The sequence below is a fragment of the Triticum aestivum genome, chromosome 4D (genome assembly GCF_018294505.1).
Source record: "Triticum aestivum cultivar Chinese Spring chromosome 4D, IWGSC CS RefSeq v2.1, whole genome shotgun sequence".
Classification (NCBI taxonomy): Eukaryota; Viridiplantae; Streptophyta; class Magnoliopsida; order Poales; family Poaceae; genus Triticum; species Triticum aestivum.
In genome coordinates, this window is record NC_057805.1 from 85,666,591 (window position 1) to 85,693,848 (window position 27,258).

Genomic DNA, 27,258 nt, shown 5'->3' on the forward strand with positions numbered 1-27,258 from the left:
AGAGAGATAGAGTGGACACTGTCATCTTGTTTTGATATGGAGAGGGTGAGAGAGCGAGACGCGAGAAACTCTATCAAACAAGAGGCTATAATGGAGTAAAAAATCTCTCCATAGCAGTGGTTTTAAATAGAATACGCGCGTTCCCGGAAAAAAGAAACGAAAACTGGCGGACAATTTTTTAAGGGTCTGTCTAGGACACATCTAGATGTGACATAGTTATGTCACATCTAAGTTGATGTCCACTCTGTTTGTGGTCTATTTGTTCCTAGTTTTTTTTGTTTCTTGTTGCTACATTATATACTTGTGGGAGCTTAGATGTGATATCCTTAAATAACATCTAGATGTGAATTAGACAAACTGATTTTCTAACGTACCAAGAAAGAAAACTCGATCAAAAACACGCCCCCGCTTCCAGGTCGCGAGAGTCGTCGCGCACACACACATAGACATAGACATGCATATCCGTGTTTACGTAAAATTCCATTTCCATCTCCATCTCCAATCATATTTGTCCAACTGGCACATTATTTACGTTGTTAATTATATACGCAGCAATATTAACGTACAACATCTCTTGTTTGCGCACGTCCGGACCGCTGCCACGGCCGGTCCTGACCAACCCGAACCCTCTTCATCACCCGCGCGTGCTTCCCGCCCGAAACGGTCAGTGCCGCATTCATGCCCGGCCAGAGCGGACGCGACCTCTCACTGGCGCCGGCATTGAAGCGGCGCGCCGGCCGAGAGAGCGTCGCCCGCGCCGCTTCCGGGTGCACGCGGCTGCTCCGCGTTCAAAGGTCGCAATAGCCGGCTACAACATGCATGTAAAAAGTTCTTGGGAGTCCGTGCTACAGCTAGCTGTCCTCCCCCAACTCGTCAATCTCTTCCAGTAGTGCTAGTACTCCATGGCGCGATCCATCGACAAGCAGGCGGGAAAGTTATCGTATACTCGGTTTGCGGTGAGTGGCATGCCGAGCGACCGTGTGGGGTCGAGCCGTGGAGGAGGGTGAGACACGAACACGACAGACGTGATTTAAACGTTGGTTTTGCTCGATGGCGCGATCCAACGAAACGAAACGTTGGTTTCTCTCCGTTTCCATTTTTTCTCCGGAAAAATGGAAACTTTTCCACTCCATTTTCATTCCTATTCCAAGGTTGCCCCGTTACAACATTCCATCAAATACAAAGGAAAACTAACACGCATGCTGATGCATCTCAATGATTCACAGATCATAGCCAATATTTACTTCACAACTAAAGAAAAAAGTTGTGAGAGCGTGTACGAAAGAAAAACTACTGATGGGGTCACTACGACTTAAACCCTAAACATGATTTAATTTCCTGGCCAGGTAGAACCTGTCGAAGGAAAGACGGCTGGCACCCTCGGATCATACGATGCTTTTGTGCAGTTCCACTAAAATCGACCTGAGCATCCCTGATGGCAAAGATATTGAAGAAGTGTGATTAGAATAATAGTACTGGCACTAGTTCATGAGACATAAACTCATCACAAGTAGAAGCCGGTAGAAGTAGAGAAAGATCGACATGGAGATGGAGCTACGGCAGTGGAGCAAGCCGGCTCCAAAAGGAAGATGGACTACCTGGGACGTCGGGCTGTAGCTAGAAGGGCGGTTGGGACGCGGCATCGGCCCATACCGCGGTGACCCCCGATTGGGACGCACCGACTGTGGGTTTTCTCCCTCGCCGATGTCGACCGCGTCTACGCAGAACATTGTTCCCTTCCCCCAGCTGCGGGATCAGGCCCGTCGTTCTATGCTTGTGAAGAGAGCAACCTAAGCAAGCAGGCTTGTAGCTTAGGCTCCTGCTAGTGTATATATAGTGGTTTTCTTTTTCTCTCCATATCAACCATTTTATATTGCGTACGTGTCATTCAAGAGTGAAATGATGGTTGCTTCTTCCGACTAACTTACTGTGTGATTTGACTGCTCCTTAGTGGCCCCTACACGTACTCCCCCTACGTGTATGCAACAGTCACACGTACACATGGACGCAAAAACGCGCGCGACACCCTAATGCATGCATGTCCGAGCACACGACGAAACACACACGGTCACGCTCAAGTGCTCAACCTACACGTGTATGCACACACATACTCAGTCAGGGTCATCTAGTGACCGTATGAACACCGGAAAATATATATATTGAGCGCAATGAGCGTATTATGAAGTCCACTGACCGTATTTTTACAAATATACAGTGACAGACAGTGTATTTATCTCGTTTGAAATTAAGCCATATTAACCGGAGAGGAGTCAGTATGGACTAGCATTACTTTGATGTGTCCCGTCAACTTGCCGAACGAGGAGAAGGTTGCAGGACGGGGAAGCTTGCGCACTGTGGCTCGCAGGACAAGGAGAAACTTTTGACTAATGCAAGCTCTCCCTCGCTCAGGCGGTGGACGTGCAACAGTTAATTCGGTGTCAGATTGCCAGAAGCATACACTATACTACTAGTGCTATTATTGTTCGACTTCCCGAATAGCGAACCAAGCGCAAAGTTTACTAGTACTACTACTATAGTCCATAAAGGTACGTACTATACTAGTACTAGGAACCGGATGGAGGAGCGTCTGCACTCTTATTATAATTTTAAAATGTGATAAAGCAATCTTCAACACATTTGGTTCTCTTCGAGGGTTCTCGCATGTGATAATGGAAGTTGATTGCATGGAACACTCGCCACAATTCTCGCTTAATTCTGGCTCATATCCTGTTATAAATAGTAGCGCTCAGTAATATTTCCTCTTTTTTTGTTATTCAGCATGTAAACAGGTCAGCAAACCTTGTGGCGCATCTTCGTGCGAACCGTGCTTGCTGCACTTTGAATGTGGCCGAGAGCTGGCTTGATGAAACACCTCGCTTCCTACTTCTTTTTTTGCGGGGTACCTCGCTTCCTAGTGACCAGTGTCTTGGCTGATCGTCCTAAGAATGCTTATATATGAATAAAGCTCTCTCATTTACCCGCAAAAAAGATTAAGCCATATTAACCGGAAAGGAGGGAGTATGGACTAGCACTACTTTTTGGTGTGTCCCGTCAACTCGCAGAACGAGGAGAAGCTTGCAGGACAAGGTGAAGCTCGCTTACGCCTTTTGACTAATGCAACCTACCCTCGGTGGACATGCATCAGTCCATTCGGTGTCAGATTGTCAGAGGCATACACTGTAGTACCCAACATGCGGAGTACCATCATTGTTCGACTTCACGAAGGGGCGAAGAGCCAAGCGCAGTAGTACGCGTACTTGGTTTTGCACCTTCATACTACTCCACCCTCCGTCACAGTTTACAGGGCGCGCTTCATTATGATGCATTTCTCTCAATGCATTTCCACCACCAGAGAGACTTTAGACGCGTTTGGTTTAATGCTCAATTAATTAGGGCGTGGTAACCGCAATCAAGTCCACAATTTTCTCTCCATGTACTGTACTACTACGGAGTGCATGCATGTGTGTACCCGGGGTGGAAGCACTGCATGCATGTGTGTACGCATTATTCCCTCTAGTAATAGACGCCGTGCTATAACTACCAATGCTATTTTTCAGGCCGATCGCTAGTCGCCTTGGTCCCACAGATTTTTTTTCTTTTTTCTGAAGCGCGCTGTATAAACAGTGACGGATGGAGTAGTATGAGCGGATTCAAAGAAGAGCGTATTGATGGTTGCTTCTTCAGAGCAACTTACAGTGGGAAAGGTGGGGCTTATGATTTGACTGCTCATTACTCACTATTAATGCGGCGCAACGACCGGGCTGAGTCTCCCATGCGGTTGTGCACTACCCCCTCGGTTCTTAAATATACTCCGGAGTATTTGTCTTTCTAGAGATTTCAACGAGTGACTACTCAAATATTTGTCTTTTTAGAGATTTCAAATGGACTGGCACATACGGATGTATATAGACATATTTTAGAGTGTAGATTCACTCATTTTGCTCCGTATGTAGTCACTTGTTGAAATCTCTGTTAAGACGAATAGAATATTTAGGAACGGAGGGAGTACACATACGAAGCAAAATGAGTGAATCTACACTCTAAAATATGCCCGTTTGAAATTTGTAAAAAGACAAATATTTAGGAACGAAGGAGTATAATTTTGTGCATGGCACATGGACCCGGATGATGAAGAGGCTTCTGGCAATGCTATCAAGCTTCCATCATTTGTTTACATAATTGACGTACTATACAAATAATTTTCCAGCGACATGAAATTGTACAATGGTGTGAGCTTTCAGCTTTTGTTTCGCGTGTCTTGCCATCGATGCTCTTTCGGAAACAATAAAAAACTAACTTCCTTGCTAATGCATGTCAATTATTAGCAGATCAGAGCTAATAATTACATCACAACTGAAGACAAAGTTGTGAGAAGGTGTTAAATTAAAATTGATCCATGCTTTCATTGGCAGCAACGTCCCCCCAGCTCTGTCTAAATCAACAAGGCATGTTGGGAAAAAAGTAGCTGTCTGGAGCATGCAACATTCCGATCATTTTGTGCAGTTCCACTAAAATAGAGCTGAGCGTCCCTGTTCCAAAGATATCAAGTGTGATTACGATAATAGAGGACTGCTGATGAAACAATAAACACACAAATAGAAGCCGGTCACCTTTGCAGTCTCTCTTAAGACTAACTAGTTGGAGAAGATTAGGCTCGGAGTTGGATGAGGAGGATAGAGCAAAACCAATCTCCCTTTGTGCAGTCGCACTGAAATGTAGAGACGTTGCCCGTGTGACATTTTAGTACAACTGCACAAAACACTCTTAAGAAAAAAGTGATTTGTGCAGTTCACCAAAAGGTCGCAATAGCAACGAGGTGAAATGGATAGCCCTGTTTGCAAAAAAGAGGTAGAAAGGAAACAATTACTGGCCAATAACAGTTGATGACACATGCGACGACAAAAAAGAAGCATATTCCTTGTCCTAAGGGAAGATAACAACATGGTTGTGTTTGTCTAAAACGGTGTGAGGACGAGAATGCAATATGGAAAGTACGCCGGACGAGCTACGTTTTGGGCAAATAACTATGGAAGATCCACATGCAGCGACGTGGGAAGACGGGCAGTGGAGCAAGGCCGGAGGGGATACCTGGAGGTCGTCGGGATGTAACTAGGTGGGCGGCGGCGGGCGGAATCTGCGAGCAGGTGGCGTAGGTCCTGCCGCACCGGAGCTTGGTCAGAGAGAACGGCGTGTACCGCAGATCGGGATGTGCTGCCTCGGCGCCGTCGAACGGAGAAACAATGCACTTCCTCCCTTTGCCCCGGTGGACGGGATGCGGCCGGATCAGTGACCAACGGTGAGAGAGAGAGGCCACCGCACTCCCTTTCCCCCGATGGACAGGATGCGGCCGGATCAGTGACCAACGGTGAGAGAGAGAGAGGCCACCGCACTCCCTTTCCCCCGGCGGACGGGATGCGGCCGGATGAGTGACCAACGGTGAGAGAGAGAGAGAGGCCACCGCAGCCTTGTGTGAGATACTCTGAAGAGCGACAAACCAGGCAGGCAGGCTCCATTGTATATAGTGAGCGGACTACCTTTTTCTCCATAAAAATCGTTTTATATTCTGTGTACGTGCCATTGAGCGCTATAACTTTATTTAAAAATAACGCGGCAACGCGTCAAGTCGAACTTTGTTTCGTGCACGCGTGGTACACGACCTCCCTAGGTAAACAACCGCTACAGGCGTTCAAATTAGCACGTGGGCTGCCATTTCGTAAAGAAATGAGCTCCACCGTGTACCCGCGCGGGTGTGGCTGGGCACGAAGCGTGAGTACATGCACGGTGCACCTATTCTCTTCTTGTATACGTACACCACCTACGTGGGGTTGTGTGAGAGAGATACAAACCTAGAGAGATATAGTGTGTGGGTTCTTGAGAGTTTTTTTTGTGGGGGGGGGTCAATCAAAAAATGTAACATATGCAATGTGTGTGAAATAGAGTCCTGGATATAACATATATATAGAGGGGGCGATCCACGAGAAGAGAGTGGAGGTATCATCGGCTTGAGGTGTCCATAGAATCGAAGAGAGGGATGATGTGTGTGTGTGTGTGCGCGCGCGATCGATAAAGAGTGCCATCGAATTTGTGTGTGCCCACGTCAAAGATATAGAGTGGCTGGCCTACTGGAACGTGAGATGGGACATGTGCAGTTTGTCTCTGTGGCATGGATACCTACCTGCAGCGCTCGACTATCGGTGTGTGGTGGGGGAAGAGGGAGGCCCAATTAACTATAGAGGTACAATGGCTGGTATATGTGTGGAGGAGGAGAGAGGCCTACCTCATGTATTAAGGAGATCGATCTGCCTCATGTATTAAGGGAGATCGATCGGCATCCATGCATATGTGCAGGAGATGAATAAGGTTGGGAGAGAGACAGAGCTAGAGTGTTGGAGGGGGTGGTAGTGGAGTTGCTTCTAACAAATGGTGGGATAGGCTTGCTAGACAAACGGAGGGCACGCCCGCAATATCAATAAGAGAGGAGATGGCTGCTTGTTGTCTGTGCACGTGCGTGTGAGAGACGGGTCAGGAGGCATGCACGAATGATGAGGGGGGACGATGTGGCTGTGGTAAGCAGACGTAACTACATAGGAAGATCAATCGCCCTTTGTAAGAGAAAGGAGAGACATAACTTGTGAGGTACGTCGATCGATGGGGGGTAGTTAAAGTCGATCTAGGTATATGTTGGGAGATCGATCGGTATACATGCATGTGTGTGTTAGAAGCAAATGAGGCACGAGGAGAAGGATAGAGAGAGAGGGATGCATGTAGGAGGTGGTACGAGAGGCATACTATATCGAGGGGGAGGAGTGTGCGAGTACGAGAACGATGAAAAGAGTGGTGGGAGTGAGGCATGGACGGTGACAAGAGAAGAGGGGAAGCTTGTGTTTGTGCTAGGCACACCTGGCTAGAGAGGCATATCGATCGATGTGTGCCGTAAAGAAGGAGCTGGGGGGCCTACACACACCGTGGGTGAACGACCTAAAGTGAAAAGACGAATTTGCGCGATGGAGCTAGAGAATGCTGAGGGAGGGTGAGAGGGATGCGGGCGTGTGCATGCACAAGAGAAAGTTAGCGCTAGCTACAAAGATAAGAGGGTTGTGTGGGTGTAAAAGACGAATAGAGATCATATATACTTCATTATAAAAAGCGAATTCGGATATTTGAAGAATTTATCATAGTGTTTCAAACCGACGGATGTGTGAATATATATAACGGTGATACACATGGTGTGGTTATGAACATGGTATACTACATTTAATATATTTTATCTCTACTCTTATAAAAAACGGAGTTGTTGATGATGGTGTGCCTGCCATCCTGCATTATAGGCCGTCTGATTTATATCTGGCGGATAGCAAGGAAACTATGATGGTTGAAGTTGGCAACAATCATGATTGTAGATTCTTATTGAAATAGAGAAACGAATTCAAATTTAGTTCGAATTGCAGCGGTAGTATAGACATTTGGAATGCACTAAAATGTTGGTATGAGTAGGTTACATGCATTATACAGCAAGCGAAAAAATTTAATCGGACATAACATGGATTCATACTCCCTCCTTCCATCTATATAGGGCGTAATGAGATTTTTAAGACCGCCTTTGACTATTGACAAGATTAATAGTACATGACATGCACAATGTGAAAATTATATCATTGAAAGAACCTTTCACAGACGAATTTAACGGTGTGCTTTGTGTAAGTTGCATGTCATATATCATTGCTCTAATATTTGGTCAAAGTTAGCATCGAAAAACGCATTAGGCCCTATATAGATGGAATGAGGGAGTAGCTTTGAATAGCATTTGTATAGTAAAACGGGGCAAGACTCTCTTTGTGTGGTGTGAATAGTTTTATTTTTTTCGTTTTCTTTTTGGTTGAGGGAAGTGCGAATTGATTTGGTACGTACAAGTACAATATTACTACACGTTAGGCTTGTCCCTAAAATTCAACCCGCGTCTTGTTATATCCCGAAAATTCAGATATCGTGCTCCCAAAACTGGTGCCTTCACAACCCGCGCCTTGCTATCCCGAAATTACAACGCGCGCGAAAACTCCCTCCAGCTGCCAAATCCCGACACGCGAAATCCCCCTTCTAACCCTGAGCCGAAAGGGCCGCTAGTTCAAATCGGTGGGGGGTACTTTTGTAACACACCCTACATTTTGGACAAGCGCGTTCCTAAGTCATGCTTCACCCCCTCCCATCGCCCCCTTTTCGCCATTCGAAATCCCAGGCCGCCATAACCTCTCCGCTCCAGCCGCGAAACCCCACCCTCCTCCGTCCGCCACGTCACCGCTGCCCAGCCGGAGCCTCTTCCCCGACGACATGGTCCACCGCAACAGCTCGACGTCCCTCGTCCACCTCCCCGGATGAGGATCCGTCGTCCATCTCGCCGTCCCGCCGGTTCAGCCGCCCCGTCCTCCACCTCCAAGGAGCTGCTCCGACGATCGCCTCATCTATCGCGGCTGCTCCATCCCCACAGCGCCGCCTTAACCTGCTCCACCGGAACCGCAGCATCCTCACAGACTCCTCGTACGAAGCCGAGGCCTACTCGGCGCCACCAAAGAGGTTGTACACTCATCGCATCGCACCTTCTCCTTAACTCGACCTCCCGGCGCCGACGGTGCTCCATCCCGCACCCCCATGGAGTGGCTACCTTGAAGCCGGCGCCGCGGGCAAAATCTCCATGGCGGCTCTCCCCCAGTGCGAGGCCCCTTCGGCGGCGGCGTCCATACCAGCCGAATCTGCTACTGCTGCTCCGGCTCTCGCTCGCTCGCGCTGCTGCTGCTGCTCTGGCTCTCGCTCGATCGCTCGCTCGCCCAGCTGTTGCTGCTGCTCTCCCCCTCGCTCGTGCTGCTGCTCTGCTCCGATTAAGCCACACTTCAGTCGACTGAATCGACTTTTGGGTCAGTCGATTTTCAGGAGTTGGGGGGGGGGGGCTTGCCGGAGTTAAGGAAGAACCACCCGCAGCGGGGATGGGGGTTCGCCGGAGAGGAACCCCACTATCTATCTTAGGGTTCAGGGTGGGGGCGGGGGTCCTAGAGGGCTGGCCGGGGCGGCAGTGGCGAGTTGTTTCGGGGCGGCGAGGCGGCGCTGGGGCCGGCGGTTCGGCCGGTGGTGGCTGGCGGCTCAGGGGGGTGCAGGTTGAAGATGAACTGCAGGCCCTCCCTAAACTACATGTCAAGTGCCTCTCTGCTACCATTGCATTCAGTTTCGACAGTAGCATTCAGATTCCACAGTAAATTTCAGTTTCGACAGTTAAGTTCAGAGTCAACAGTTTTTACCTCATCTGTTGTAGTCAGGTGGTTTTTGGTGATGTTAATTTTACATCCATTTTACATCATCTATTGGAGATGCTATTAGAATCCCACTTGAGATTGACGATGTTTGTCTTGTGCTGCTTCAGCCTTGGCGTCTTACGGCTCACCGGAGCTGCTCCAACGACAGAACGATCCATCACAACAGAGCAGTGCCCTCGACGCTGTCTACAGATTCCTTAGATCTTCCTCCACACCTCCGACAACCACCTCTGCCTCAACTGCTTCAGTGACCAACCCAATGATGCTAAGGTCGACACGGCTACGGCAAAGAGGTTGTACACTTGTTGCATCACTTATTACTATACATTCACGTCGATCCATTAGGGCTCTTTTGGTTCAACGGAAAAACATCGATCCACTGGTTGTTACCATCACTCTAAATTTCTGCATGCTCTCCTTACATAATCTCACCATATTTTTTTCGTATGCATGTCAGATATTGTACACAGTCATGCTGAACATGTAGAGAAAAAGAGAAGAGTTTTGCGCGGCAATACAATGTCATGCAGACATCGCTCCATGGTGGGTTCAATGGCAAACCCTCCCCACCCCTCTCCAGATTGTAATCCAGAGGAAGATATCTGTTCTGAGGCGGATTCAGACGCTGTTGACCACTCCTATTTACCCCCCAAGGTGTTTGCTCTACCTTGGCATGATGATGTTAGTCATATCATGCATATGTTGCCTTGCAGTGCCTACTTTTGACATCATATATGTCATCTGCTTAGTTTAGACATGTTCTGTAATGCCACCTGTTTAGTTTCTATATCATATATGGGAATTATGCAGTCTCATGTCTTTTAGCCAACCATAATATATGTGAAATGTGCAATGCCATCCTGTTTAACCAGGCATCATATATTTGAATGATATCTTGCCCATCCTTTTCTTCATTACATTTCCATTTGTTGACAATGTTTGTACATTAAACTACTCTTCCTGTGAATCAGCCATTTGGGTGGGAGATGGAAAAATCTGGAGTGAAAACAAGGCCTTCAGAGCAGACAGTGCTACCTGTCGAAGCAGATCTCTTGTTGGGTCCCGATAGCTCCTCAGAGATGGATTCAGAGACAGATGACCAGTCCTATTCCCCCACTGAGGTGTATGCTCTAACTTGGCACAGTTATACTGCTCATATAATGCATACGGTGTCTTGCATTGCATAGTTTAGACATCATATACACAATATTCAACACCATGTTCTTAGTTCAGACATCATATCGAATGCCCTCTGTTTAGCATATAAATCACATATGTGAATTAAATGATGTGATCCTGATTACTTAGATAACATGTAGGTGAATTATGTCATGCGATCCTGTTTAGTTATTCATCATATATTTGAATTATGTTATGCTATGCTATCCAGTTTAGATAGACATCATATATGTGAAATTATGTCATGCTATCCGTTTTAGTTAAACAATATACATGTCAACTATTTCATGCCCTCTTTTTTCCACACTATCTATTGCATCTGTCTCTCATACAATGTTTGTACATTCAACTATGTTTCCTGTTTATCAGCCATTTGAATTGGAGCGGGTGATGCCAGTATCTAGCGGACTAAAAACACGATCTTCAAATAAAACAGTGCTACCTCTTGGTGGAGATAGCACCCCGGTTGTACATGCACAAGAACCAGCCCTACCACACATAACCCAAACTCTCGCAGATTGTACCCCTACTGCGATGGACAGAGAACCAGCTTCACCCAATCTAACCCCAACCCCAGCCGATAGTAACCCAGTTCCTGTTGACACAGCACCATCTCCACCATAGAGCTCCCAAACAAGAGCAGTTAGTAAGGCAGCTCCAGTGCCCAAAGGGCCAGTACTATCACGGCGAACCCCAACTCCACCAGTTAGTACGCCTATTCCTATGGAGGAAGCACAACCATCTAGTCGTAGTTTAGCATCTATCGCATTTGATGTTGTTAAATCGTATGTGCGTATCTTCCCATCTTGGAAATATTATACTGAAGATGAAGGAAAATGCCAGTTGCAGGTGTTTGTCCAAGAGTTATGTGTAAGTAATGTTATTCATGGCAATTACTTTGCTTCGTCCCATACATCCTACCTCCATGATGGTTATAATACAGCAAATTTTCCCATTTTTCTCTATAGAGAAGGACCGATTTGGAAACTCAGGATGAGGTAACCTATGCTAATACCTCTGCTATCTTCAAGAATGCTTGGTGGCAGTATCAGAATTACCTGAAGAAAACGTACTTCATCGGCAAAGAAACTCATCAAATTCCCTTACGTTCTCCTGAGACACATTTACTGGACGATGACTGGGAACGCCTTGTTCTGTACTGGTCCCGAGCCAAGAATGTGGTAAGGTCTATGAGCCCATTTTCTATTTTTAAGTATTATATTCTTGCGTCTTACTGTACTCTGTTCATGTTGAACAAGTGCCTAAACCTGAAGAACAACTGTTCTAATTTAAGATTCCATTGCTACCATAGGACATAGATATATGTTTGTTTGATGCTTTTATTATGTACTAGTACTTGGCAATAGAAGACTTGGCAATTTAATCCTGTCCACCTTACTAATGAACTGGTTCACCGAAATGAGTTTCATATACTAGTACATGCTAAACTTGTTATGTGTCTGCTTGTTTCTTCTTTTAGAATGCTGACAGAATATTGGGGAAGAGTGCCTTATTAAGCAACGGTAAAGGAAGTAATGCAAATAAGGTTCAGGATAGTGACACATCCTGTCTTGGTTTAGTGTTGGAGTTACTGGCCACTACCGCTTGCACAAGCTATTCAAACTCACTGTCTGAATCAGTTCGGTTTCTTGAGTCTCAACTACAAGCTGAAAGACATCGATCAGCTGTGCTGCGACAAGAAGCGGAAGGACTGCGGAAGTCCCTGGAGCATTCAGATGAATACTTTCTGGTGCAACAGCAAGCGTTGGAGGATTTTAGCGCCAAACAGGACAAAGCTAATCAACTTGCTAAGCTTATTGCCAGCATGGTGGATACCCAGGATAACGTTTCTTGACCTCTTCTGAAGTTGTTTCAGTTATACTCTTGTTTTGCTGCCGCGTTTATTTGCACTGGTGGCCAATTTTGACGGCCAGTGTATATGATATGCTGCTTTGTTCCCTATATTTGCACTGGTGGCGAACTTTGATGCCCAGTGGATGTAATATGTGTAATAGCCGTGATAGCCTAGCGTTAGTTGCTTGCTTATTTATTTCCTTGTTGTCTTGTTTATTTGTTTGCTTGTAGTCATTGCAGTTCTTTTTCCACGGTTAGGTAGTGGCTGCAATAACCTATTTTTTAAAACTAGGCCACAATAATCATGGGCTAATATTTACTGTAGTGACACTGGGCCTCCTACGGGCCGTAGAAACAGTGGGCCTTCTACGGGCCGTAGAAACAGTAGGCCTTCTACAGGCCGTAGAAACAATGGGCCTTCTACGGGCCGTATCATCAATGGGCCTTATACGGGCCGTATGATCGATTGGACAAACATGGGCCAATAACAGGCCGCATTATGGCCGTAAACGGGCTAGAGTTGGAATCGTCCGTTCATGGGCCGACCGTAATGGGCCATCGTTAATAGGCCGTATTTGATGACGCTATGAAAACGACCCAACGTATTAATGGACCACAAACGGGCCGACTCTAACCACGGGCTGAATTTGGCCCACAAGCAGAAAATGACAGTAACGGGCCGTAAGTAAACGAATGCTGGAAATGAGCCCAAGAATAAATGGGCTCTGAGAAGGCCGAAAGATAACATGGGCTGGAAATGGCCCAACGGAATAACGGGCCGTTAATGGGTATAAAGTGATACACTGTTCATTACTGGCCAGTTTCACCACGGGCCGTTAATGGGTGTAAAGTGATACACTGTTCATTACGGGCCAGTTTCACCACGGGCCGTTAATAGGCCAAGAGTTACATAGGGCCTCATATGGGCCGAAAGACGTCATGGGCCATACATGGGCCAGAAGTGAAAACGGGCTGGAATCATATTGGATGGCCCAGATGACGCTACTAGGCCTAATTCAGATAGGGCGTAACGGGCATTGGGTTAGCGGGCTGTAAATGGGCTATATGCGAACATGCCGTTAACAGGCTTTCCATGGGCCGGCCCGCCACCTTTTGACCAAGTCAAACGGGCCAGCCTTTTCACAGGAATGGGCCTCTGTTGGGCCGTGCCATGTGTCGACGTATCATAGGCGCCTATCTGACCCACTGACGAGCTGACACGTGTTTTGTCCGGCCAATAAGAATTTTACACGTGGAAATTTCCCATTGGTCGGGGCTGTTAACGGGTTATCGGATCCAAAACCCGACCCGATAGCTTAACGGCGTTCCGTTACGGTGGATGCCATGTGTCGGTCACCCTTGACGAAAGCACTTGTGTGATGCGCGATTTATCGTCATGGAAGTGGACACTTCCGTGATGATAATTTTGGTAATGTCATGGAACACTTCTACGACAGCACAGGTATGACTATCTTGATTCTGTCATAAATTTGTCATGGATGTACATGCATGACAAAAAACGCGAACTACTGTGACAAACACGTATCATCACGGAAGTGTATTTTTTTGTAGTGCTTGCCGGGAAGGCATTCCGGCAAGGTTTCTTCTGGCCACCGCTCTCCAGGATGCGACGACACTAGTAACCAAGTGTGAAGCATGTCAGTTCCATTCAAAGAAGCTTCATCAACCAGCCCAAGCCCTTCAAACAATCCCTCTCTCCTGGCCATTCTCGGTCTGGGGGCTCGACATACTGGGCCCTTTCCCCCACGCTGTCGGGGGCTTTGAGTACTCGTACGTTGCAATCGACAAGTTCACAAAGTGGCCGGAGGTGGAAGCAGTGAGAAAGGTGACTGCTCAGTCAGCTGTCAAGTTTTTCAAAGGACTGGTCTGCCGTTTTGATGTGCCAAATAGAGTCATCACCGACAACGGCACGCAGTTCACGAGCCACACCTTCATGCAATACATTCAAGACCTCGACAGCAAGGTCTGTTTTGCTTCTGTGGCACACCCACAGAGCAACGGCCAACCGGAGAGGGCGAATGCTGAAGTGTTGCGAGGCCTAAAGACAAAGACTTTTGACAAGATGCACAAGAGCGGAAGGCGCTGGATTGATGAATTGCCGGCGGTTCTTTGGTCGATCAGGACGACGCCAAATCGAGCCACCAGCCAGACACCTTTTGCCCTGGTCTACAGGGCAGAAGCAGTTCTCCCCACGGAACTCATATACGGGTCACCTCGAGTGCTCGCTTATGATGAGCTTGAGCAAGAGCAGTTGCGCCAAGATGACGCAACGCTCCTTGAGGAAGATCGTCTTTGGGCGGCTGTCAGAGCAGCGCGCTACCAGCAAGCCTTGCGCCGCTACCATAGCTGCAAGGTTCATGCCCGAAGCTTTGAGGAAGGCGACCTTGTTCTTCGGCGCGTTCAGTCAGCCAAGAATACCAACAAGTTGACGCCGAAGTGGGAAGGCCCTTATCGGGTAATACGAGTCACCAGGCCCGGCGCAGTCCGCCTGGAGACCGAAGATGCCGTCCCAGTGAGCAACTCCTGGAACATCGAGCATCTTCGCAAGTTTTACCCATAAGGCGCGGCTTGCCGGGCCTCCCGGCAAGCCACTTTTTGTACAAGCTTTGCCGGCAAGGCATGTAACCCTTCGTACAAAGCCAGGCGCAGACCCTGAGCATAAATAAATGAAGTGCTAGCGCCCTAAGTCATAGCATGCATGCTAGGTCGAGTCTCTTCCTTGGTTAGGGTTGATAGTGCTCAGCAGCGACTAACCCCTAGCTTAGAGGTCGAGTGCGCGTCTATCTGTTTCTCTTCTGTCCTCTTTTGGTTTGCAGGGCACATGAGCACTTCTGCCGAGCTACTTGGAAGAAAGGAAACGGACCGACGTCCTGACCCTGGCAAACCAGAGTTGCCGGGGACTGCAAGCACAAGGATCCATCCGCGGCAAGACAAGGTTGCCGGGGGCTGCAGATCCAGATAAGTCTTTCATCCTCTATCATGCATTTTGGAACGGAACTGGGATATGTGAAACCTCGTTTTATTTCTAGGCCACCGTGCTCCCATTTTTCTATACCCAAGGATTATCTCCTGGGCCCGGATTTGGTTGTAGTCGCGGTGGCAAAGAAGTAGAATGAGGAACCTAAACCAGCTTCATCCCTGCCTCCGCCAAGGGCGCGAGAATGGTCGAGCAAAGTGGGGGGACGGCAAGGCCTGTTGCCGGGTGAAAACGTTTATCTTAAATTGTAACAAGGACTCGCTCCTTGTCGCGGGGTCTACCCACGAACGAAAAACCCGGCAAACATCCCTTTTTCATTAAAAACACCCCACACAGGTACAGTCCGTACGGAATGAAAAACATGAACAAGGGGGATTACAAGCTTTAAATTTAACAAGGCCCGAAGGCTTACAGATTAAAAAAGAGATAAGATGCCCATAATCCCTTTCTTGTCCCTCTCCTCAGGAGGCAGGTCAAGAAGGCTAAAGGGCAAAAGGGGCGCCTAGGCGAGCTACGAGCAGCAGAAAGCACCAAGAGAACACCTCGGTGGCCACCCACGGGCGGGCCAGTGATGACGGTGCCGGGAAAGGAGCTGGAAGACGAGGCGGCAGGACCAACAATACGCGATGAAGGCGTCGGTGCCCGCATACTCCGAGTTGACGGCCTTGCCGCCCGCCCTCTTCCTCTTTCGCAGCCTCCCGACGCCAGCCGCCCAAGGAGACGGCCCCGAGAAGTTCAAGGAGCTGGCCCCACCCCCGGCAAAACTCTGCCGGAGGAGCGGCCAGGTGCAGATGTTGCTGCTGCCGCACCCGCCCGGGCGTGGGGCGTCCGACGCCTAGTCGGACTCGTCCCCGCTGTCTGCCCTGCTGTCCTCCTCATCACTTTCGCTCGAGGTAGAGCTTCCATCGTTGGAATCTCCATCGGAGGAGCTCTCCACGCAGCACTTCAGGCGAGTCCCGAAGTCGCCGAAGACCTAGACGGAGAGCAGGCCGTCCTCCATTAATTTGAAGTAGAGGACGAGCCCCGCCGTCAGGCTGTGGATGCGAGCGAACGTCTTCCATCCACGACGGAGGTACATGACCCGAGGAGCCGGGAAGTCGACGTTGACCCGCGTGCCCCCATTCCCACAACCCCTCATGTGCAATATGAGGGATTGGGGCCGGTCACGCTCCATCTCCCGAGCGAACAGGGCGGGAAGACGGCGACGGCGACGCGGAGGCCGGCGCAGCCTGACGAAGAACTCGCGGGGCTGGTCTCCAACATGGCTTTCCATCGGGAAAGGCACCATTGGCAGGGGCGAAGCCGGCGCACCGCCCCGTCCTCCTCTTCCCCGAGCACTACGACCTCTGCCCCGGCCTCGCCCACGGCCTCGCCCCCTCCCCCTTCCCCTCGCGGCCGGTTCCACCACCGCGGGCTCAGGAGGAGGAGGGACGCGCTGTCGAGCGGCGACCCTCGCCGCCACCGTTGAAGGACCAGGGTTCCCCTTCTCCATGGCGAGTGAAAGGGAGGAGCAGAAGCGAGAGGAGATAGATGACAGAAGATGTGCGGGACGCCATCCCCCCTTCCCCCTCTTTATAAAGGGGTGGGATCGGGCTCGGCCGCCCCGCTCGGCCAATGCAGCCACCAGAGGCGCAGGGAATCAGGACCGACCCGCTGCCCCAACCAGCGACGGCCCGGTTTCCCGCCTCCACCGCTTGCCACCCCAGGCGCATGAAGGACGCGTGGCGGACAGGCAGAACCGAGGGGACGGGTGAAGCGACCTCTCCCCACCCCGTGATTGTGGGGAGTGGACGCCTTGAAGACCACGACCCGGCCCCATTCAGTAAATGAGCCGCGCCTCCACGCCTCCCTCTTTTTACGGGGAAGGTGCGAGCCGCCTCTTTACTGCGATGTGACGCATGTGTGCGAAAACCGCCCCACGCATGCCGCCCACATCACGCATGTCCACGCCGCATCGTGCGCGCGGGTCGTGGGAAGTGCAATGCGCGAAAAGTTTTACCGCGGTAAAAACCGCCACGCCTGCCCGCACACCATTTTGGGCCTGGCCCAACAACGTGTCGCACTTATGTGTGGCCCAGGCCCGGGGGCTCCTGTCGGTGTACAAAAAGAGGGGCACGCTTTTGTACACCTTTACCTATGCACGGGCAGTCGGAGCCGCGCCCACGGTCACACCAAGCAGAACAGGGGAGGTGAGCCAAGGTAAGACCGAAGCCCAAGATAATAACAGCAATGCCAAGGCCAAGACCACAAAGAGCAGAGGGACGAAGTAGGTTCCCCCGGCAAGACCCTTGCCGGGGCAGCCCCGGCAAGACCCTTGCCGGGGCAGCTCGCCCCGCACCAACAGAGCAAGCCACCCTTGAGCCCACGGTCCCCAACGCCATCATCCACGTGGGGCCAGGGCTTGGGAAGGCACCTCTGTGGTGGCATGCAGATCTTTGTGAAGACATATTCAAGATCAGATGAGGATTAGAAGACGACGATCCTCGGCAAGATCCTTGCCGAGGAAGGCCACCAGACCCCCGGCAAGACCCTTGCTGGGGACGACAGCGCGCCACCGCAAGACCCTTGCCGGGCCCCCCGGCAAGGCCCTCACCAAGGACGCCAGGAGGGACACCGCCAGGCCCACGCCAACCAAGCTTCCACTGCCGTTCACATGCAGCTGCCAGCCCAATCAGCTGGGCGGGCACCTGCGTGGCAACATGCAGCCCCCAGGCCAACTCATCAAGCGCCTGCGTGGCGGCATGCAGATCTTCGTGAAGGCTCCACCACCGCGCCACCTCAGCTGCCTGCCTGCCTACATGGCGCCGCACGCCTCGCTGGCCAAGGCGCGTGTCGAAGCAAGGAGGAGCGGCGACGGATGGGACGGGCCTTGCCCCCATCCCCAATAAAGCAAGAGGACACCTAAGCTACGCATGAAATGCATCTTGTCCTGTAATACGAGCGATAAGCTCAGGGCACTGTGCGCCTTTCCACCTCCTGTGTGCCACTGTGGCAGCCCCTTCCGACTATAAAAGGAGGCCCATGGCATACTGGGGAAGGATTCGGCTCTTTCGAACCACGCACTGACCACAGCTAGTTCGAGAGCTCAAGAACTCTCTGAAATACACCCACCAAAGCAGGACTAGGGTTTTACGCATCCTCGTGGCCCGAACCTAGGTAACGATCCTTGTGCTGTCTACTAGCCCTGCTCTTCTCGCAACCCCGCGCCCCGGCAACCGTAGTAGGGATTCTTGTGATCCCATAGGTGTCGTTCCACACCGACAGCATCCCACTTATGATTAACCCCTATTGCAAGCATCCGCAACTACAAAAGAAGTATTAAGGTAAACCTAACCATAGCATGAAACATATGGATCCAAATCAGCCCCTTACGAAGCAACGCATAAACTAGGGCTTAAGCTTCTGTCACTCTAGCAACCCATCATCTACTTATTACTTCCCAATGCCTTCCTCTAGGCCCAAATAATGGTGAAGTGTCCTGTAGTCGACGTTCACATAACACCACTAGAGGAGAGACAACATACATCTCATCAAAATATCGAACGAATACCAAATTCACATGACTACTAATAGCAAGACTTCTCCCATGTCCTCAGGAACAAACGTAACTACTCACAAAGCATATTCATGTTCAAAATCAGAGGGGTATTAATATGCATAAAGGATCTAAACATATGATCTTCCACCAAATAAACCAACTAGCATCAACTACAAGGAGTAATCAACACTACTAGCAACCTACAGGTACCAATCCCAGACTTAGAGACAAGAATTGGATACAAGAGATGAACTAGGGTTTCAGAGGAGATGGTGCTGGTGAAGATGTTGATGGAGATTGGCCCTCTCCCAATGAGAGGAGCGTTGGTGATGATGATGGCGATGATTTCCCCCTCCCGGAGGGAAGTGTCCCCGGCAGAACAGCTCCGCCAGAGCCCTAGATTGGTTCCGCCAAGGTTCCGCCTCGTGGCGGCGGAGTCTCGTCCCGAAAGCAGAAGATGGGCACGAGAGGGCCAACAGGGGGCCCACGATGCAGGGGGCGCGCCCCCCACCCTCGTGACCAGGGTGTGGGTCCCCTCTGGTATTTCTTCCGCTCAGTATTTTTTATTATTTCCAAAAATAACTTTCTTGGAGTTTCAAGACTTTTGGAGTTGTGCAGAATAGGTCTCTAATATTTGCTCCTTTTCCAGCCCAGAATTCCAGCTGCCGACATTCTCCCTCCTTATGTAAACCTTGTAAAATAAGAGAGAATAGGCATAAGTATTGTGACATAATGTGTAATAACAGCCCATAATGCAATAAATATCGATATAAAAGCATGATGCAAAATGGACGTATCAACTCCCCCAAGCTTAGACCTCGCTTGTCCTCAAGCGGAAGCCGATAACGATAAATATGTCCACAACAGCAACATATGTAGAGGTGTCGATAAAATAAAATACGGACATGAGGGCATCATGATCATTCTTTCTTTATTACTTCCTATTAATTGCAACGATGACCAAAGCTATGTTTGTCAACTCTCAACAACTTTTAATCATCATACTCTTTATATGTGAAGTCATTACTCTTCATAAGATCAACATGATCTCTTTTTATTTCTTTTTATTCTTTTCTCTTTTCTTTTATTCCCTCAAGATCATGGCAAAATAATCAAGCCCTTGACTCAACACTAATCTTTATTATATAGCTCACGGACTCGATTACATAGAGGGATCATAAAGCAAAACTCAAAACTAGATCATACCAAAAACTTTATCCTACTAGATCAAGATATTACTAAAAGGACCGAACTAAGAAAAATGGTAAAGATGGGAGTGTGATGGTGATACGATACCGGGGCACCTCCCCCAAGCTTGGCAGTTGCCAAGGGGAGTGCCCATACCCATGTGATTATGTCTCCTTTGCTGGTGAAGAAGATGGTGGAGTTGTTGGTGATGGGTAGTCGCACATCGAGCGTAAGAGATCCTCCAACTTGCGGATAATGCCCTTGAGTGCGACTATATGCTCCTTCAACAAAATATTTTCACATGTGAGATACTTGTTTTGTATACGAGCTAACTCAATCATCTTGAAAGCTTCGATCTTAGTTGGGGTAAGAAGATTGTGATCAAGTTGAAGGATGTCTTCTGTTGCCGAAACTTGGTCCTCCGTGGCCTTCTTGATCCCTTTATCCTTGTTGATATCCACGGGTTCTTCCCTCTTCAGCTCTATCTTCATTAGCCAAGCATCGTTGTCACCATTGTCGGAGGAGGGGGACGACATGATGCCTGGCCTTGACAACCCTGACAGAAAATAGCTCGAAACAAGAACAGAGGACAATTGCGTGATACAGGAGTCAAAACCTCCGGGAGATTATATAATGAATTTTTACTGACCAAAATACGTATCGTGCAAGAAAACGGAGTCCGGAGAGCGCACGAGGTGCCCACGAGGCAGGGGGAGCGCCCAGGGGGGTAGGGCGCGCCCTCCACCCTCGTGGAGTCCTCGTGTCCTTCCCGGACTGCTTCTTATTTTTCTATTTTTCTAAATATTCCAAAACGGAGAAAAATTGCCATTAGAATTGTTTTGGAGTCGGTTTACTTACCGTACCACATACCTATTCCTTTTCGGGGTCTGAAACGTTCCGAAAAGTGTCCCTTATGTATTCCTCCGGGGTTACGGTTTCAATAACATTGGTTTCAACATTTATAGGATTACCTGAGATATAATGTTTGATTCTTTGACCGTTCACCACCTTCGGATTTGTGCCTTCGAAGTTGTTGATTTTTATGGCACCGGAATGATAGACCTCCTCGATAACGTAAGGACCTTCCCATTTAGAGAGAAGTTTTCCTGCAAAAAATCTTAAACGAGAGTTGTATAGAAATACATAATCACCTACATTAAACTCATGCTTTTGTATTCTTTTGTCGTTCCATCTTTTAACTTTTTCTTTAAACAATTTGGCATTTTCATAGGCTTGGGTTCTCCATTCATCAAGTGGGCTAATGTCAAATAACCTCTTCTCACCGGCAAGTTTGAAATCATAGTTGAGCTCTTTAATGGCCCAATATGCCTTATGTTCTAGTTCGAGAGGTAAGTGACATGCTTTTCCATAAACCATTTTATATGGGTACATACCCATAGGATTTTTATATGCAGTTCTATATGCCCATAATGCATCATCAAGTTTCTTGGACCAATTCTTTCTAGATCTATTAACAGTCTTTTGCAAAATCAATTTGAGCTCTCTATTACTCAATTCTACTTGGCCACTAGACTGTGGGTGATAAGGAGATGCAATTCTATGATTAACATCATACTTAGCAAGCATTCTACGGAAAGCAGCATGAATAAAATGTGAACCACCATCAGTCATTAAATATCTAGGGACTCCAAACCTCGAAAAAATAACTTCTTTAAGCATCTTAATAGAGGTGTTATGATCAGACTACTAGTTGGAATAGCTTCTACCCACTTAGTAACGTAATCAACAGCAACTAAAATATGTGTGTATCCATTAGAGGCAGGAAAAGGTCCCATATAATCAAAGCCCCAAACATCAAATGGTTCAATAACAAGTGAATAATTCATAGGCATTTCTTGACGTCTACTAATATTACCAATTCTTTGACATTCATCACAAGATAAGACAAACTTACGGGCATCCTTGAAGAGAGTAGGCCAATAAAAACCGGATTGCAATACCTTATGTGCAGTTCTATCTCCAGCGTGGTGTCCTCCATAAGCTTTGGAGTGACACTTGCGTAGGATCTGTTCCTGTTCATGCTCAGGTACACAATGTCTAATGACACCATCTACTCCTTCTTTATAAAGATGTGGGTCATCCCAAAAGTAATGTCTCCAATCATAGAAAAACTTTTTCTTTTGCTGGTATGTGAAACTAGGTGGTATAAATTTAGCAACAATGTAATTAGCATAATCAGCATACCATGGAGTAGTATGAGAAGCATTTATGACATTTAATTGTTCATCAGGAAAGCTATCATCAATAGGTAGTGGGTCATCAAGCACATTTTCTAACCTAGACAAGTTGTCTGCAACGGGGTCCTCAGCTCCCTTTCTATCAATAATATGCAAATCAAATTCTTGTAGCAAGAGAACCCATCTAATAAGTCTAGGTTTAGCATATTTCTTTTCCATAAGACATTTAATAGCAGCATGATCGGTGTGAATAGTTACTTTAGAATCAACAATATAAGGTCTGAACTTGCCACAAGCAAATACAACTGCTAAGAATTCTTTTTCAGTAGTAGCATAATTTCTCTGGGCATTGTCTAGAGTTTTACTAGCATATTGAATAACATTTAATTTCTTATCAACTCTTTGCCCTAGAACAGCACCTACAGCATAATCACTAGCATCACACATAATTTCAGAAGGTAAATTCCAATCAGGTGGCTGAATGATAGGTGCAGAGATCAATGCTTTCTTAAGTATTTCAAATGCTTCTACACAATCATCATCAAAGACAAATGATATATCTTTTTGTAATAAATTAGTCAGCGGCCGAGAAATTTTTGAGAAGTCCTTAATGAACCTCCTATAAAACCCGACATGACCAAGGAAACTTCTTATACCTTTGATGTCCTGGGGACACGGCATCTTTTCAATAGCATCAACTTTAGCTTTATCAACTTCAATGCCCTTTCAGAAATTTTATGCCCCAAGACAATACCTTCATTAACCATAAAGCGGCACTTCTCCCAATTCAAGACAAGGTTAGTTTCTTCACATCTCTGCAAAACTTGATCAAGGTTGCTTAAGCAATCATCAAAAGAGGATCCATAAACGGAGAAATCGTCCATGAAAACCTCACAAATCTTTTCACAAAAGTCAGAGAATATAGCCATCATGCATCTTTGAAAGGTAGCAGGTGCATTACATAAACCAAAAGGCATACGTCTATAAGAAAAGGTACCGAAAGGGCAAGTAAAAGTGGTCTTAGCTTGATCATCAGTTGACACAGGTATTTGAGAGAAACCAGAATAACCATCTAGAAAGCAAAAATGTGTATGTTTGGATAATCTTTCTAGCATTTGATCAATAAAAGGTAAGGGGTAATGATCCTTTTTAGTAGATTTATTTAATTTGCGGAAATCAATTACCATCCTATAACCTGTAATAATTCTTTGCGGAATCAATTCATCTTTATCATTAGGAACGACAGTAATACCTCCCTTCTTAGGAACACAATGGACATGACTTACCCACTGACTATCAGCAACGGGATAAATTATACCTGCCTCAAGGAGCTTTAGTATTTCCTTTCTTACCACTTCTTTCATCTTAGGATTCAGCCGTCGTTGGTGATCAATAACTGGTTTGGCATATTTCTCTAAATTTATTTTGTGTTGGCATAGAGTGGGACTAATGCCTTTAAGATCATCGAGAGTATATCCAATAGCAGCACGGTGCTTCTTCAGAGTTTTCAATAATTTTTCTTCCTCCTTCTCTGAAAGGTTAGCACTAATAATAACAGGATATATCTTCTTTTCATCAAGATAAGCATATTTAAGAGTATCGGGTAATGGTTTAAGTTCAAACACTGGATCACCCTTGGGTGGAGGAGGATCCCCTAGAATTTCAACAGGCAAGTTGTGTTTCAGAATAGGTCCCTGTTTAAAGAACACTTCATCTATTTCCCTTCTTTCATTCATGATCTAGCAAATATTGTTCTAAAGGATCACTAGGAGGTATGGCAATAGAAGCAAGACCAATAATTTCATCTTTACTAGGCAATTCCTCTTCACGGTGTTGACTACGAAATTTAGAAAAATTAAACTCATGAGACATATCACCCAAACCAATAGTAACAACATCCTTTTCGCAGTCTATCTTACCATTAACAGTATTCAAGAAGGGTCTACCAAATATAATGGGACAAAAGCTATCTTGTGGGGAACCAAGAACAAGAAAATCAACAGGATATTTGGTTTTCCCACATAAGACTTCAACATCTCTAACAATTCCCATTGGTGATATAGTATCTCTATTGGCAAGTTTAATCGTGACATCAATCTCTTCTAACTCAGCAGGTGCAATATCATGCATAATTTCTTTGTATAAGTCAATAGGAATTGCACTAGCACTAGCACCCATATCACATAAGCCATGATAACAATGATCTCCTATTTTAACAGAAATAACAGGCATGCCTACCACAGGTCTATGTTTATCTTTAGCACAAGGTTTAGCAACTCTAGCAGTTTCATTACAGAAATAAATAACATGCCCATCAATATTATCAGCCAAGAGATCTTTAACCATAGCAATATTAGGTTCAACTTTAACTTGCTCAGGAGGTGTATAAGTTCTAATATTGCTTTTACGAACCACGGTTGAAGCTTTAGCATGATCTTTTATCCTAACAGGAAAAGGTGGTTTCTCAACATAAGCAGTAGGAACAATAGGATCATTATAAGTGATAGTATTTTCTTCAACTTTAATAGGTGCAACTACTTTTACTTCTATGGGAGGATGATATTTAAACCACTTCTCCTTAGGGAGATCAACATGAGTAGCAAAAGATCCACAGAAAGAAGCTACTATCTCAGAGTCAAGTCCATATTTAGTGCTAAATTTATGGAAAACATCGGTATCCATAAAAGATTTAACACAATCAAACTTAGGTGTCATACCTGACTCCTTACCTTCATCGAGATCCCAATCTTCAGAGTTGCGTTTAATTCTTTCCAATAAATCCCATTTGAATTCAATAGTCTTCATCATAAAAGAGCCAGCACAAGAAGTATCGAGCATGGTGCGATTGTTATCAGAAAGCCGAGCATAAAAATTTTGAATAATCATTTCTCTTGAGAGCTCATGATTGGGGCATGAATATAACATTGATTTAAGCTTCCCCCAAGCTTGAGCAATGCTTTCTCCTTCACGAGGCCAAAAATTATATATATAATTACGATCACGATGAACAAGATGCATAGGATAAAACTTCTGATGAAATTCCAATCTCAATCGTTTGTAGTTCCATGACCCCATATCATCACATAGCCTATACCATGTCAATGCATCTCCCTCCAAAGATAAAGGGAAGTACTTCTTCTTGATAACATCATCGGGCATACCTGCAAGCTTAAATAATCCACAAACTTCATCCATATATATTAGGTGCTCATCAGGATGTAATGTTCCATCTCCTGCAAAAGGATTAGCTAGCAGTTTTTCTATCATACCCGAAGGAATTTCAAAGTAGACATTTTCATTTTCAGTAGGTTCAGTAGGTTCAGTAGGTTGAGGAGCAACTCTTTGCTCTACTGGTCGGGGTGAAGATACACCGAACAAGCCCCTCAAAGGATTACTTTCCATAGTAACAAGTGACAGTAAATTTCAGCACACTATATAAATTTTTCCTTACCAAATTCCACCTACCAAAGGCGCTTCACTCCCCGGCAACGGCGCCAGAAAAGAGTCTTGATGACCCACAAGTATAGGGGATCTATCGTAGTCCTCTCAATAAGTAAGAGTGTCGAACCCAACGAGGAGCAGAAGGAAATGATAAGCGGTTTTCAGCAAGGTATTCTCTGCAAGCACTGAAATTATAGGTAACAGATAGTTTTGTGATAAGGTAATTTGTAACGAGAAACAAGTAACAAAAGTAAATAAAGTGCAGCAAGGTGGCCCAATCCTTTTTGTAGCAAAGGACAAGCCTGGACAATTTCTTATATAGAGAAAAGTGCTCCCGAGGACACATGGGAATTATCGTCAAGCTAGTTTTCATCACGTTCATATGATTCGCGTTCGGTACTTTGATAATTTGATATGTGGGTGGACCAGTGCTTGGGCGCTGTTCTTACTTGAACAAGCATCCCACTTATGATTAACCCCTATTGCAAGCATCCGCAACTACAAAAGAAGTATTAAGGTAACCTAACCATAGCATGAAACATATGGATCCAAATCAGCCCCTTACGAAGCAACGCATAAACTAGGGTTTAAGCTTCTGTCACTCTAGTAACCCATCATCTACTTATTACTTCTCAATGCCTTCCTCTAGGCCCAAATAATGGTGAAGTGTCATGTAGTCGACGTTCACATAACACCACTAGAGGAGAGACAACATACATCTCATCAAAATATCGAACGAATACCAAATTCACATGACAACTAATAGCAAGACTTCTCCCATGTCCTCAGGAACAAACGTAACTACTCACAAAGCATATTCATGTTCATAATCAGAGGGGTATTAATATGCATAAAGGATCTGAACATATGATCTTCCACCAAATAAACCAACTAGCATCAACTACAAGGAGTAATCAACACTACTAGCAACCTACAGGTACCAATCCCAGACTTAGAGACAAGAATTGGATACAAGAGATGAACTAGGGTTTGAGAGGAGATGGTGCTGGTGAAGATGTTGATGGAGATTGGCCCTCTCCCGATGAGAGGAGCGTTGGTGATGACAATGGCGATGATTTCCCCCTCCCGGAGGGAAGTGTCCCCGGCAGAACAGCTCCGCCAGAGCCCTAGATTGGTTCCGCCAAGGTTCCGCCTCGTGGCGGCGGAGTCTCGTCCTGAAAGCTTGCTTCTGATTTTTCTTCGGACGAAAGACTTCATATAGCAGAAGATGGGCACCGGAGGGCCAACAAGGGGCCCACGAGGCAGGGGGCGCGCCCCCACCCTCATGGCCAGGGTGTGGACCCCCTCTGGTATTTCTTCCGCTCAGTATTTATTATTTCCAAAAATAACTTTCGTGGAGTTTCAGGACTTTTGGAGTTGTGCAGAATAGGTCTCTAATATTTGCTCCTTTTCCAGCCCAGAATTCCAGCTGCCGACATTCTCCCTCCTTATGTAAACCTTGTAAAATAAGAGAGAATAGGCATAAGTATTGTGACATAATGTGTAATAACAGCCCATAATGCAATAAATATCGATATAAAAGCATGATGCAAAATGGACGTA